This window comes from Dendrobates tinctorius, unplaced genomic scaffold, assembly GCF_039654945.1.
Source record: "Dendrobates tinctorius isolate UK_male_01 unplaced genomic scaffold, ASM3965494v1 ptg000254l, whole genome shotgun sequence".
Lineage (NCBI taxonomy): Eukaryota > Metazoa > Chordata > Amphibia > Anura > Dendrobatidae > Dendrobates > Dendrobates tinctorius.
In genome coordinates, this window is record NW_027361921.1 from 2043420 (window position 1) to 2055910 (window position 12491).

A 12491-nucleotide genomic window follows, 5' to 3' on the forward strand; every position below is an offset into this window, starting at 1 on the left:
TTCATCTGATTCCTTTTAGAGCATTTCAAAAGCAAAATTTTTTTTTTACTCAAATTCCACTGGTTTTAATTTGTAATGCTTGAAGCCATCCTATATTCTCTAAAGAAACTTATTTCATCTAATTCCTTTTAGAGCATTTCAAAAGCAGAAAGTTTTTTTTCTCTCAATTACACTTTATTAGTGCTTTGGGAAAGACATGTTTGATGTCAAACAAAAGTGAAAGTCCTCTTTTTCGGCTAACAGCCCCAAACTGACATGAAGAAAGGAAAGCACTGCTGACATTCGAAATCATGATTTTCTGTTTACTAAACAGGCTCTTTGACCAACTTGTCTACATCACAAAAAGATGTGATATATTGGAAAGACTGCTTAGAGAGTCAGGTGCGGAAAGTGGAGGCATTTCAAAATAAAATCCATTGGTTAAGTTGTCAAGCTTGAAGCAATCTTACTTCCTTTTCAGCATTTAGATGAGATTCTTAATCTCACAATTGCACTATCAGTAGGGCTGGAACAATAGCAAATTTGAGTTTGCACACAGGTAAAACACACCTGCTTTAAGATAGGAAGCTTATTCTTCAGAAGACAAAAACAAGTTACTGCTGAGAGTTGAACTCAGGATCTCCTGTTTACAAGACAGGCGCTTTAACCAACTAAGCCACAGAACCACATGTTCTGTTAGTGAATATTTATTATTCTGCTTTTTCCGAAAACTGCTATGAAAATTTGTAGCATCTAATGTGTAATTCCACTGGTTTTAATTTGTAATGCTTGAGCCCATCCTATATTCTCTAAAGTAAGTTATTTCATCTGATTCCTTTTAGAGCATTTCAAAAGCAAAATTTTTTTTTTACTCAAATTCCAATGGTTTTAATTTGTAATGCTTGAAGCCATCCTATATTCTCTAAAGAAACTTATTTCATCTAATTCCTTTTAGAGCATTTCAAAAGCAGAAAGTTTTTTTCTCTCAATTACACTTTATTAGTGCTTTGGGAAAGACATGTTTGATGTCAAACAGAAGTGAAAGTCTTCTTTTTCGGCTAACAGCCCCAAACTGACATGAAGAAAGGAAAGCACTGCTGACATTCGAAATCAAGATTTTCTGTTTACTAAACAGGCTCTTTGACCAACTTGTCTACATCACAAAAAGATGTGATATATTGGAAAGACTGCTTAGAGAGTCAGGTGCGGAAAGTGGAGGAATTTCAAAATTAAATCCATTGGTTAAGTTGTCAAGCTTGAAGCAATCTTACTTCCTTTTCAGCATTTAGATGAGATTCTTAATCTCACAATTGCACTATCAGTAGGGCTGGAACAATGGCAAATTTGAATTTGCACACAGGTAAAAGACCTGCTTTAAGATAGGAAGCTTATTCTTGAGAAGATGAAAACAATGTACTGCTGAGAGTTGAACTCAGGATCTCCTGTTTACAAGATAGGCACTTTAACCAACTAAGCCACAGCACCCCAATTTTCATGTGTGAATATTTATTATTCTGCTTTTTCTGAAAACTGCTATGAAAATTTGTAGCATCTAATGTGTAATTCCACTGGTTTTAATTTGTAATGCTTGAGCCCATCCTATATTCTCTAAAGAAAGTTATTTCATCTGATTCCTTTTAGAGCATTTCAAAAGCAAAATTTTTTTTTTTACTCAAATTCCACTGGTTTTAATTTGTAATGCTTGAAGCCATCCTATATTCTCTAAAGAAACTTATTTCATCTAATTCCTTTTAGAGCATTTCAAAAGCAGAAAGTTTTTTTTCTCTCAATTACACTTTATTAGTGCTTTGGGAAAGACATGTTTGATGTCAAACAAAAGTGAAAGTCCTCTTTTTCGGCTAACAGCCCCAAACTGACATGAAGAAAGGAAAGCACTGCTGACATTCGAAATCAAGATTTTCTGTTTACTAAACAGGCTCTTTGACCAACTTGTCTACATCACAAAAAGATGTGATATATTGGAAAGACTGCTTAGAGAGTCAGGTGCGGAAAGTGGAGGCATTTCAAAATAAAATCCATTGGTTAAGTTGTCAAGCTTGAAGCAATCTTACTTCCTTTTCAGCATTTAGATGAGATTCTTAATCTCACAATTGCACTATCAGTAGGGCTGGAACAATGGCAAATTTGAATTTGCACACAGGTAAAAGACCTGCTTTAAGATAGGAAGCTTATTCTTGAGAAGATGAAAACAAGGTACTGCTGAGAGTTGAACTCAGGATCTCCTGTTTACAAGACAGGCACTTTAACCAACTAAGCCACAGCACCCCAATTTTCATGTGTGAATATTTATTATTCTGCTTTTTCTGAAAACTGCTATGAAAATTTGTAGCATCTAATGTGTAATTCCACTGGTTTTAATTTGTAATGCTTGAGCCCATCCTATATTCTCTAAAGAAAGTTATTTTATCTGATTCCTTTTAGAGCATTTCAAAAGCAAAATTTTTTTTTTTACTCAAATTCCACTGGTTTTAATTTGTAATGCTTGAAGCCATCCTATATTCTCTAAAGAAACTTATTTCATCTAATTCCTTTTAGAGCATTTCAAAAGCAGAAAGTATTTTTTCTCTTAATTACACTTTATTAGTGCTTTGGGAAAGACATGTTTGATGTCAAACAAAAGTGAAAGTCCTCTTTTTCGGCTAACAGCCCCAAACTCACATGAAGAAAGGAAAGCACTGCTGACATTCGAAATCAAGATTTTCTGTTTACTAAACAGGCTCTTTGACCAACTTGTCTACATCACAAAAAGATGTGATATATTGGAAAGACTGCTTAGAGAGTCAGGTGCGGAAAGTGGAGGCATTTCAAAATAAAATCCATTGGTTAAGTTGTCAAGCTTGAAGCAATCTTACTTACTTTTCAGCATTTAGATGAGATTCTTAATCTCACAATTGCACTATCAGTAGGGCTGGAACAATGGCTAATTTGAATTTGCACACAGGTAAAAGACATGCTTTAAGATAGGAAGCTTATTCTTGAGAAGATGAAAACAATGTACTGCTGAGAGTTGAACTCAGGATCTCCTGTTTACAAGACAGGCACTTTAACCAACTAAGCCACAGCACCCCAATTTTCATGTGTGAATATTTATTATTCTGCTTTTTCTGAAAACTGCTATGAAAATTTGTAGCATCTAATGTGTAATTCCACTGGTTTTAATTTGTAATGCTTGAGCCCATCCTATATTCTCTAAAGAAAGTTATTTCATCTGATTCCTTTTAGAGCATTTCAAAAGCAAAATTTTTTTTTTTACTCAAATTCCACTGGTTTTAATTTGTAATGCTTGAAGCCATCCTATATTCTCTAAAGAAACTTATTTCATCTAATTCCTTTTAGAGCATTTCAAAAGCAGAAAGTTTTTTGTCTCTCAATTACACTTTATTAGTGCTTTGGGAAAGACATGTTTGATGTCAAACAAAAGTGAAAGTCCTCTTTTTCGGCTAACAGCCCCAAACTGACATGAAGAAAGGAAAGCACTGCTGACATTCGAAATCAAGATTTTCTGTTTACTAAACAGGCTCTTTGACCAACTTGTCTACATCACAAAAAGATGTGATATATTGGAAAGACTGCTTAGAGAGTCAGGTGCGGAAAGTGGAGGCATTTCAAAATAAAATCCATTGGTTAAGTTGTCAAGCTTGAAGCAATCTTACTTCCTTTTCAGCATTTAGATGAGATTCTTAATCTCACAATTGCACTATCAGTAGGGCTGGAACAATGGCAAATTTGAGTTTGCACACAGGTAAAACACACCTGCTTTAAGATAGGAAGCTTATTCTTGAGAAGACAAAAACAAGTTACTGCTGAGAGTTGAACTCAGGATCTCCTGTTTACAAGACAGGCGCTTTAACCAACTAAGCCACAGAACCACATGTTCTGTTGGTGAATATTTATTATTCTGCTTTTTCCGAAAACTGCTATGAAAATTTGTAGCATCTAATGTGTAATTCCACTGGTTTTAATTTGTAATGCTTGAGCCCATCCTATATTCTCTAAAGAAAGTTATTTCATCTGATTCCTTTTAGAGCATTTCAAAAGCAAAATTTTTTTTTTACTCAAATTCCACTGGTTTTAATTTGTAATGCTTGAAGCCATCCTATATTCTCTAAAGAAACTTATTTCATCTAATTCCTTTTAGAGCATTTCAAAAGCAGAAAGTTTTTTTCTCTCAATTACACTTTATTAGTGCTTTGGGAAAGACATGTTTGATGTCAAACAGAAGTGAAAGTCTTCTTTTTTGGCTAACAGCCCCAAACTGACATGAAGAAAGGAAAGCACTGCTGACATTCGAAATCAAGATTTTCTGTTTACTAAACAGGCTCTTTGACCAACTTGTCTACATCACAAAAAGATGTGATATATTGGAAAGACTGCTTAGAGAGTCAGGTGCGGAAAGTGGAGGAATTTCAAAATAAAATCCATTGGTTAAGTTGTCAAGCTTGAAGCAATCTTACTTCCTTTTCAGCATTTAGATGAGATTCTTAATCTCACAATTGCACTATCAGTAGGGCTGGAACAATGACAAATTTGAGTTTGCACACAGGTAAAACACACCTGCTTTAAGATAGAAAGCTTATTCTTGAGAAGATGTAGCATCTTGGTTAAGTTGGTTAAGTTGTCAAGCTTGAAGCAATCTTACTTCCTTTTCAGCATTTAGATGAGATTCTTAATCTCACAATTGCACTATCAGTAGGGCTGGAACAATGGCAAATTTGAGTTTGCACACAGGTAAAACACACCTGCTTTAAGATAGGAAGCTTATTCTTGAGAAGATGTAGCATCTTGGTTAAGTTGGTTAAGTTGTCAAGCTTGAAGCAATCTTACTTCCTTTTCAGCATTTAGATGAGATTCTTAATCTCACAATTGCACTATCAGTAGGGCTGGAACAATGGCAAATTTGAATTTGCACACAGGTAAAAGACCTGCTTTAAGATAGGAAGCTTATTCTTGAGAAGATGAAAACAAGGTACTGCTGAGAGTTGAACTCAGGCTCTCCTGTTTACAAGACAGGCACTTTAACCAACTAAGCCACAGCACCCCAATTTTCATGTGTGAATATTTATTATTCTGCTTTTTCTGAAAACTGCTATGAAAATTTGTAGCATCTAATGTGTAATTCCACTGGTTTTAATTTGTAATGCTTGAGCCCATCCTATATTCTCTAAAGAAAGTTATTTCATCTGATTCCTTTTAGAGCATTTCAAAAGCAAAATTTTTTTTTTACTCAAATTCCACTGGTTTTAATTTGTAATGCTTGAAGCCATCCTATATTCTCTAAAGAAACTTATTTCATCTAATTCCTTTTAGAGCATTTCAAAAGCAGAAAGTTTTTTTTCTCTCAATTACACTTTATTAGTGCTTTGGGAAAGACATGTTTGATGTCAAACAAAAGTGAAAGTCCTCTTTTTCGGCTAACAGCCCCAAACTGACATGAAGAAAGGAAAGCACTGCTGACATTCGAAATCAAGATTTTCTGTTTACTAAACAGGCTCTTTGACCAACTTGTCTACATCACAAAAAGATGTGATATATTGGAAAGACTGCTTAGAGAGTCAGGTGCGGAAAGTGGAGGCATTTCAAAATAAAATCCATTGGTTAATTTGTCAAGCTTGAAGCAATCTTACTTCCTTTTCAGCATTTAGATGAGATTCTTAATCTCACAATTGCTCTATCAGTAGGGCTGGAACAATGGCAAATTTGAGTTTGCACACAGGTAAAACACACCTGCTTTAAGATAGGAAGCTTATTCTTGAGAAGACAAAAACAAGTTACTGCTGAGAGTTGAACTCAGGATCTCCTGTTTACAAGACAGGCGCTTTAACCAACTAAGCCACAGAACCACATGTTCTGTTGGTGAATATTTATTATTCTGCTTTTTCCGAAAACTGCTATGAAAATTTGTAGCATCTAATGTGTAATTCCACTGGTTTTAATTTGTAATGCTTGAGCCCATCCTATATTCTCTAAAGAAAGTTATTTCATCTGATTCCTTTTAGAGCATTTCAAAAGCAAAATTTTTTTTTTACTCAAATTCCACTGGTTTTAATTTGTAATGCTTGAAGCCATCCTATATTCTCTAAAGAAACTTATTTCATCTAATTCCTTTTAGAGCATTTCAAAAGCAGAAAGTTTTTTTCTCTCAATTACACTTTATTAGTGCTTTGGGAAAGACATGTTTGATGTCAAACAGAAGTGAAAGTCTTCTTTTTTGGCTAACAGCCCCAAACTGACATGAAGAAAGGAAAGCACTGCTGACATTCGAAATCAAGATTTTCTGTTTACTAAACAGGCTCTTTGACCAACTTGTCTACATCACAAAAAGATGTGATATATTGGAAAGACTGCTTAGAGAGTCAGGTGCGGAAAGTGGAGGAATTTCAAAATAAAATCCATTGGTTAAGTTGTCAAGCTTGAAGCAATCTTACTTCCTTTTCAGCATTTAGATGAGATTCTTAATCTCACAATTGCACTATCAGTAGGGCTGGAACAATGGCAAATTTGAGTTTGCACACAGGTAAAACACACCTGCTTTAAGATAGAAAGCTTATTCTTGAGAAGATGTAGCATCTTGGTTAAGTTGGTTAAGTTGTCAAGCTTGAAGCAATCTTACTTCCTTTTCAGCATTTAGATGAGATTCTTAATCTCACAATTGCACTATCAGTAGGGCTGGAACAATGGCAAATTTGAGTTTGCACACAGGTAAAACACACCTGCTTTAAGATAGGAAGCTTATTCTTGAGAAGATGTAGCATCTTGGTTAAGTTGGTTAAGTTGTCAAGCTTGAAGCAATCTTACTTCCTTTTCAGCATTTAGATGAGATTCTTAATCTCACAATTGCACTATCAGTAGGGCTGGAACAATGGCAAATTTGAATTTGCACACAGGTAAAAGACCTGCTTTAAGATAGGAAGCTTATTCTTGAGAAGATGAAAACAAGGTACTGCTGAGAGTTGAACTCAGGCTCTCCTGTTTACAAGACAGGCACTTTAACCAACTAAGCCACAGCACCCCAATTTTCATGTGTGAATATTTATTATTCTGCTTTTTCTGAAAACTGCTATGAAAATTTGTAGCATCTAATGTGTAATTCCACTGGTTTTAATTTGTAATGCTTGAGCCCATCCTATATTCTCTAAAGAAAGTTATTTCATCTGATTCCTTTTAGAGCATTTCAAAAGCAAAATTTTTTTTTTTACTCAAATTCCACTGGTTTTAATTTGTAATGCTTGAAGCCATCCTATATTCTCTAAAGAAACTTATTTCATCTAATTCCTTTTAGAGCATTTCAAAAGCAGAAAGTTTTTTGTCTCTCAATTACACTTTATTAGTGCTTTGGGAAAGACATGTTTGATGTCAAACAAAAGTGAAAGTCCTCTTTTTCGGCTAACAGCCCCAAACTGACATGAAGAAAGGAAAGCACTGCTGACATTCGAAATCAAGATTTTCTGTTTACTAAACAGGCTCTTTGACCAACTTGTCTACATCACAAAAAGATGTGATATATTGGAAAGACTGCTTAGAGAGTCAGGTGCGGAAAGTGGAGGCATTTCAAAATAAAATCCATTGGTTAAGTTGTCAAGCTTGAAGCAATCTTACTTCCTTTTCAGCATTTAGATGAGATTCTTAATCTCACAATTGCACTATCAGTAGGGCTGGAACAATGGCAAATTTGAGTTTGCACACAGGTAAAACACACCTGCTTTCAGATAGGAAGCTTATTCTTGAGAAGACAAAAACAAGTTACTGCTGAGAGTTGAACTCAGGATCTCCTGTTTACAAGACAGGCACTTTAACCAACTAAGCCACAGAACCACATGTTCTGTTGGTGAATATTTATTATTCTGCTTTTTCCTAAAACTGCTATGAAAATTTGTAGCATCTAATGTGTAATTCCACTGGTTTTAATTTGTAATGCTTGAGCCCATCCTATATTCTCTAAAGAAAGTTATTTCATCTGATTCCTTTTAGAGCATTTCAAAAGCAAAATTTTTTTTTTACTCAAATTCCACTGGTTTTAATTTGTAATGCTTGAAGCCATCCTATATTCTCTAAAGAAACTTATTTCATCTAATTCCTTTTAGAGCATTTCAAAAGCAGAAAGTTTTTTTCTCTCAATTACACTTTATTAGTGCTTTGGGAAAGACATGTTTGATGTCAAACAGAAGTGAAAGTCTTCTTTTTCGGCTAACAGCCCCAAACTGACATGAAGAAAGGAAAGCACTGCTGACATTCGAAATCAAGATTTTCTGTTTACTAAACAGGCTCTTTGACCAACTTGTCTACATCACAAAAAGATGTGATATATTGGAAAGACTGCTTAGAGAGTCAGGTGCGGAAAGTGGAGGAATTTCAAAATAAAATCCATTGGTTAAGTTGTCAAGCTTGAAGCAATCTTACTTCCTTTTCAGCATTTAGATGAGATTCTTAATCTCACAATGGCACTATCAGTAGGGCTGGAACAATGGCAAATTTGAGTTTGCACACAGGTAAAACACACCTGCTTTAAGATAGAAAGCTTATTCTTGAGAAGATGTAGCATCTTGGTTAAGTTGGTTAAGTTGTCAAGCTTGAAGCAATCTTACTTACTTTTCAGCATTTAGATGAGATTCTTAATCTCACAATTGCACTATCAGTAGGGCTGGAACAATGGCAAATTTGAGTTTGCACACAGGTAAAACACACCTGCTTTAAGATAGGAAGCTTATTCTTGAGAAGATGTAGCATCTTGGTTAAGTTGGTTAAGTTGTCAAGCTTGAAGCAATCTTACTTCCTTTTCAGCATTTAGATGAGATTCTTAATCTCACAATTGCACTATCAGTAGGGCTGGAACAATGGCAAATTTGAATTTGCACACAGGTAAAAGACCTGCTTTAAGATAGGAAGCTTATTCTTGAGAAGACAAAAACAAGTTACTGCTGAGAGTTGAACTCAGGATCTCCTGTTTACAAGACAGGCGCTTTAACCAACTAAGCCACAGAACCACATGTTCTGTTGGTGAATATTTATTATTCTGCTTTTTCCGAAAACTGCTATGAAAATTTGTAGCATCTAATGTGTAATTCCACTGGTTTTAATTTGTAATGCTTGAGCCCATCCTATATTCTCTAAAGAAAGTTATTTCATCTGATTCCTTTTAGAGCATTTCAAAAGCAAAATTTTTGTTTTACTCAAATTCCACTGGTTTTAATTTGTAATGCTTGAAGCCATCCTATATTCTCTAAAGAAACTTATTTCATCTAATTCCTTTCAGAGCATTTCAAAAGCAGAAAGTTTTTTTCTCTCAATTAAACTTTATTAGTGCTTTGGGAAAGACATGTTTGATGTCAAACAGAAGTGAAAGTCTTCTTTTTCGGCTAACAGCCCCAAACTGACATGAAGAAAGGAAAGCACTGCTGACATTCGAAATCAAGATTTTCTGTTTACTAAACAGGCTCTTTGACCAACTTGTCTACATCACAAAAAGATGTGATATATTGGAAAGACTGCTTAGAGAGTCAGGTGCGGAAAGTGGAGGAATTTCAAAATAAAATCCATTGGTTAAGTTGTCAAGCTTGAAGCAATCTTACTTCCTTTTCAGCATTTAGATGAGATTCTTAATCTCACAATTGCACTATCAGTAGGGCTGGAACAATGGCAAATTTGAGTTTGCACACAGGTAAAACACACCTGCTTTAAGATAGAAAGCTTATTCTTGAGAAGATTTAGCATCTTGGTTAAGTTGGTTAAGTTGTCAAGCTTGAAGCAATCTTACTTCCTTTTCAGCATTTAGATGAGATTCTTAATCTCACAATTGCACTATCAGTAGGGCTGGAACAATGGCAAATTTGAGTTTGCACACAGGTAAAACACACCTGCTTTAAGATAGGAAGCTTATTCTTGAGAAGATGTAGCATCTTGGTTAAGTTGGTTAAGTTGTCAAGCTTGAAGCAATCTTACTTCCTTTTCAGCATTTATATGAGATTCTTAATCTCACAATTGCACTATCAGTAGGGCTGGAACAATGGCAAATTTGAATTTGCACACAGGTAAAAGACCTGCTTTAAGATAGGAAGCTTATTCTTGAGAAGATGAAAACAAGGTACTGCTGAGAGTTGAACTCAGGCTCTCCTGTTTACAAGACAGGCACTTTAACCAACTAAGCCACAGCACCCCAATTTTCATGTGTGAATATTTATTATTCTGCTTTTTCTGAAAACTGCTATGAAAATTTGTAGCATCTAATGTGTAATTCCACTGGTTTTAATTTGTAATGCTTGAGCCCATCCTATATTCTCTAAAGAAAGTTATTTCATCTGATTCCTTTTAGAGCATTTCAAAAGCAAAATTTTTTTTTTACTCAAATTCCACTGGTTTTAATTTGTAATGCTTGAAGCCATCCTATATTCTCTAAAGAAACTTATTTCATCTAATTCCTTTTAGAGCATTTCAAAAGCAGAAAGTTTTTTTTCTCTCAATTACACTTTATTAGTGCTTTGGGAAAGACATGTTTGATGTGAAACAAAAGTGAAAGTCCTCTTTTTCGGCTAACAGCCCCAAACTGACATGAAGAAAGGAAAGCACTGCTGACATTCGAAATCAAGATTTTCTGTTTACTAAACAGGCTCTTTGACCAACTTGTCTACATCACAAAAAGATGTGATATATTGGAAAGACTGCTTAGAGAGTCAGGTGCGGAAAGTGGAGGCATTTCAAAATAAAATCCATTGGTTAAGTTGTCAAGCTTGAAGCAATCTTACTTCCTTTTCAGCATTTAGATGAGATTCTTAATCTCACAATTGCACTATCAGTAGGGCTGGAACAATGGCAAATTTGAGTTTGCACACAGGTAAAACACACCTGCTTTCAGATAGGAAGCTTATTCTTGAGAAGACAAAAACAAGTTACTGCTGAGAGTTGAACTCAGGATCTCCTGTTTACAAGACAGGCGCTTTAACCAACTAAGCCACAGAACCACATGTTCTGTTGGTGAATATTTATTATTCTGCTTTTTCCTAAAACTGCTATGAAAATTTGTAGCATCTAATGTGTAATTCCACTGGTTTTAATTTGTAATGCTTGAGCCCATCCTATATTCTCTAAAGAAAGTTATTTCATCTGATTCCTTTTAGAGCATTTCAAAAGCAAAATTTTTTTTTTACTCAAATTCCACTGGTTTTAATTTGTAATGCTTGAAGCCATCCTATATTCTCTAAAGAAACTTATTTCATCTAATTCCTTTTAGAGCATTTCAAAAGCAGAAAGTTTTTTTCTCTCAATTACACTTTATTAGTGCTTTGGGAAAGACATGTTTGATGTCAAACAGAAGTGAAAGTCTTCTTTTTCGGCTAACAGCCCCAAACTGACATGAAGAAAGGAAAGCACTGCTGACATTCGAAATCAAGATTTTCTGTTTACTAAACAGGCTCTTTGACCAACTTGTCTACATCACAAAAAGATGTGATATATTGGAAAGACTGCTTAGAGAGTCAGGTGCGGAAAGTGGAGGAATTTCAAAATAAAATCCATTGGTTAAGTTGTCAAGCTTGAAGCAATCTTACTTCCTTTTCAGCATTTAGATGAGATTCTTAATCTCACAATTGCACTATCAGTAGGGCTGGAACAATGGCAAATTTGAGTTTGCACACAGGTAAAACACACCTGCTTTAAGATAGAAAGCTTATTCTTGAGAAGATGTAGCATCTTGGTTAAGTTGGTTAAGTTGTCAAGCTTGAAGCAATCTTACTTCCTTTTCAGCATTTAGATGAGATTCTTAATCTCACAATTGCACTATCAGTAGGGCTGTAACAATGGCAAATTTGAGTTTGCACACAGGTAAAACACACCTGCTTTAAGATAGGAAGCTTATTCTTGAGAAGATGTAGCATCTTGGTTAAGTTGGTTAAGTTGTCAAGCTTGAAGCAATCTTACTTCCTTTTCAGCATTTAGATGAGATTCTTAATCTCACAATTGCACTATCAGTAGGGCTGGAACAATGGCAAATTTGAATTTGCACACAGGTAAAAGACCTGCTTTAAGATAGGAAGCTTATTCTTGAGAAGATGAAAACAAGGTACTGCTGAGAGTTGAACTCAGGCTCTCCTGTTTACAAGACAGGCACTTTAACCAACTAAGCCACAGCACCCCAATTTTCATGTGTGAATATTTATTATTCTGCTTTTTCTGAAAACTGCTATGAAAATTTGTAGCATCTAATGTGTAATTCCACTGGTTTTAATTTGTAATGCTTGAGCCCATCCTATATTCTCTAAAGAAAGTTATTTCATCTGATTCCTTTTAGAGCATTTCAAAAGCAAAATTTTTTTTTTTACTCAAATTCCACTGGTTTTAATTTGTAATGCTTGAAGCCATCCTATATTCTCTAAAGAAACTTATTTCATCTAATTCCTTTTAGAGCATTTCAAAAGCAGAAAGTTTTTTTTCTCTCAATTACACTTTATTAGTGCTTTGGGAAAGACATGTTTGATGTCAAACAAAAGTGAAAGTCCTCTTTT

The 12491-nt window shown here is 34.8% G+C and overlaps 5 non-coding genes across 5 annotated transcripts; all 5 read right to left on the reverse strand.

Annotated features, from left to right (window-relative positions):
* Window positions 1-2191: 2191 nt before the first annotated feature.
* Window positions 2192-2265, reverse strand: TRNAT-UGU (transfer RNA threonine (anticodon UGU)). Its single transcript has one exon. It is a non-coding gene; the product is annotated as a tRNA-Thr (tRNA).
* Window positions 2266-4964: 2699 nt separating this feature from the next.
* TRNAT-UGU (transfer RNA threonine (anticodon UGU)) lies at window positions 4965-5038 on the reverse strand. Its single transcript has one exon. It is a non-coding gene; the product is annotated as a tRNA-Thr (tRNA).
* Window positions 5039-6935: 1897 nt separating this feature from the next.
* TRNAT-UGU (transfer RNA threonine (anticodon UGU)) lies at window positions 6936-7009 on the reverse strand. Its single transcript has one exon. It is a non-coding gene; the product is annotated as a tRNA-Thr (tRNA).
* Window positions 7010-10076: 3067 nt separating this feature from the next.
* Window positions 10077-10150, reverse strand: TRNAT-UGU (transfer RNA threonine (anticodon UGU)). Its single transcript has one exon. It is a non-coding gene; the product is annotated as a tRNA-Thr (tRNA).
* A 1897-nt stretch (window positions 10151-12047) lies between these two features.
* Window positions 12048-12121, reverse strand: TRNAT-UGU (transfer RNA threonine (anticodon UGU)). The gene has a single exon. It is a non-coding gene; the product is annotated as a tRNA-Thr (tRNA).
* Between the last annotated feature and the right edge of the window lie 370 nt (window positions 12122-12491).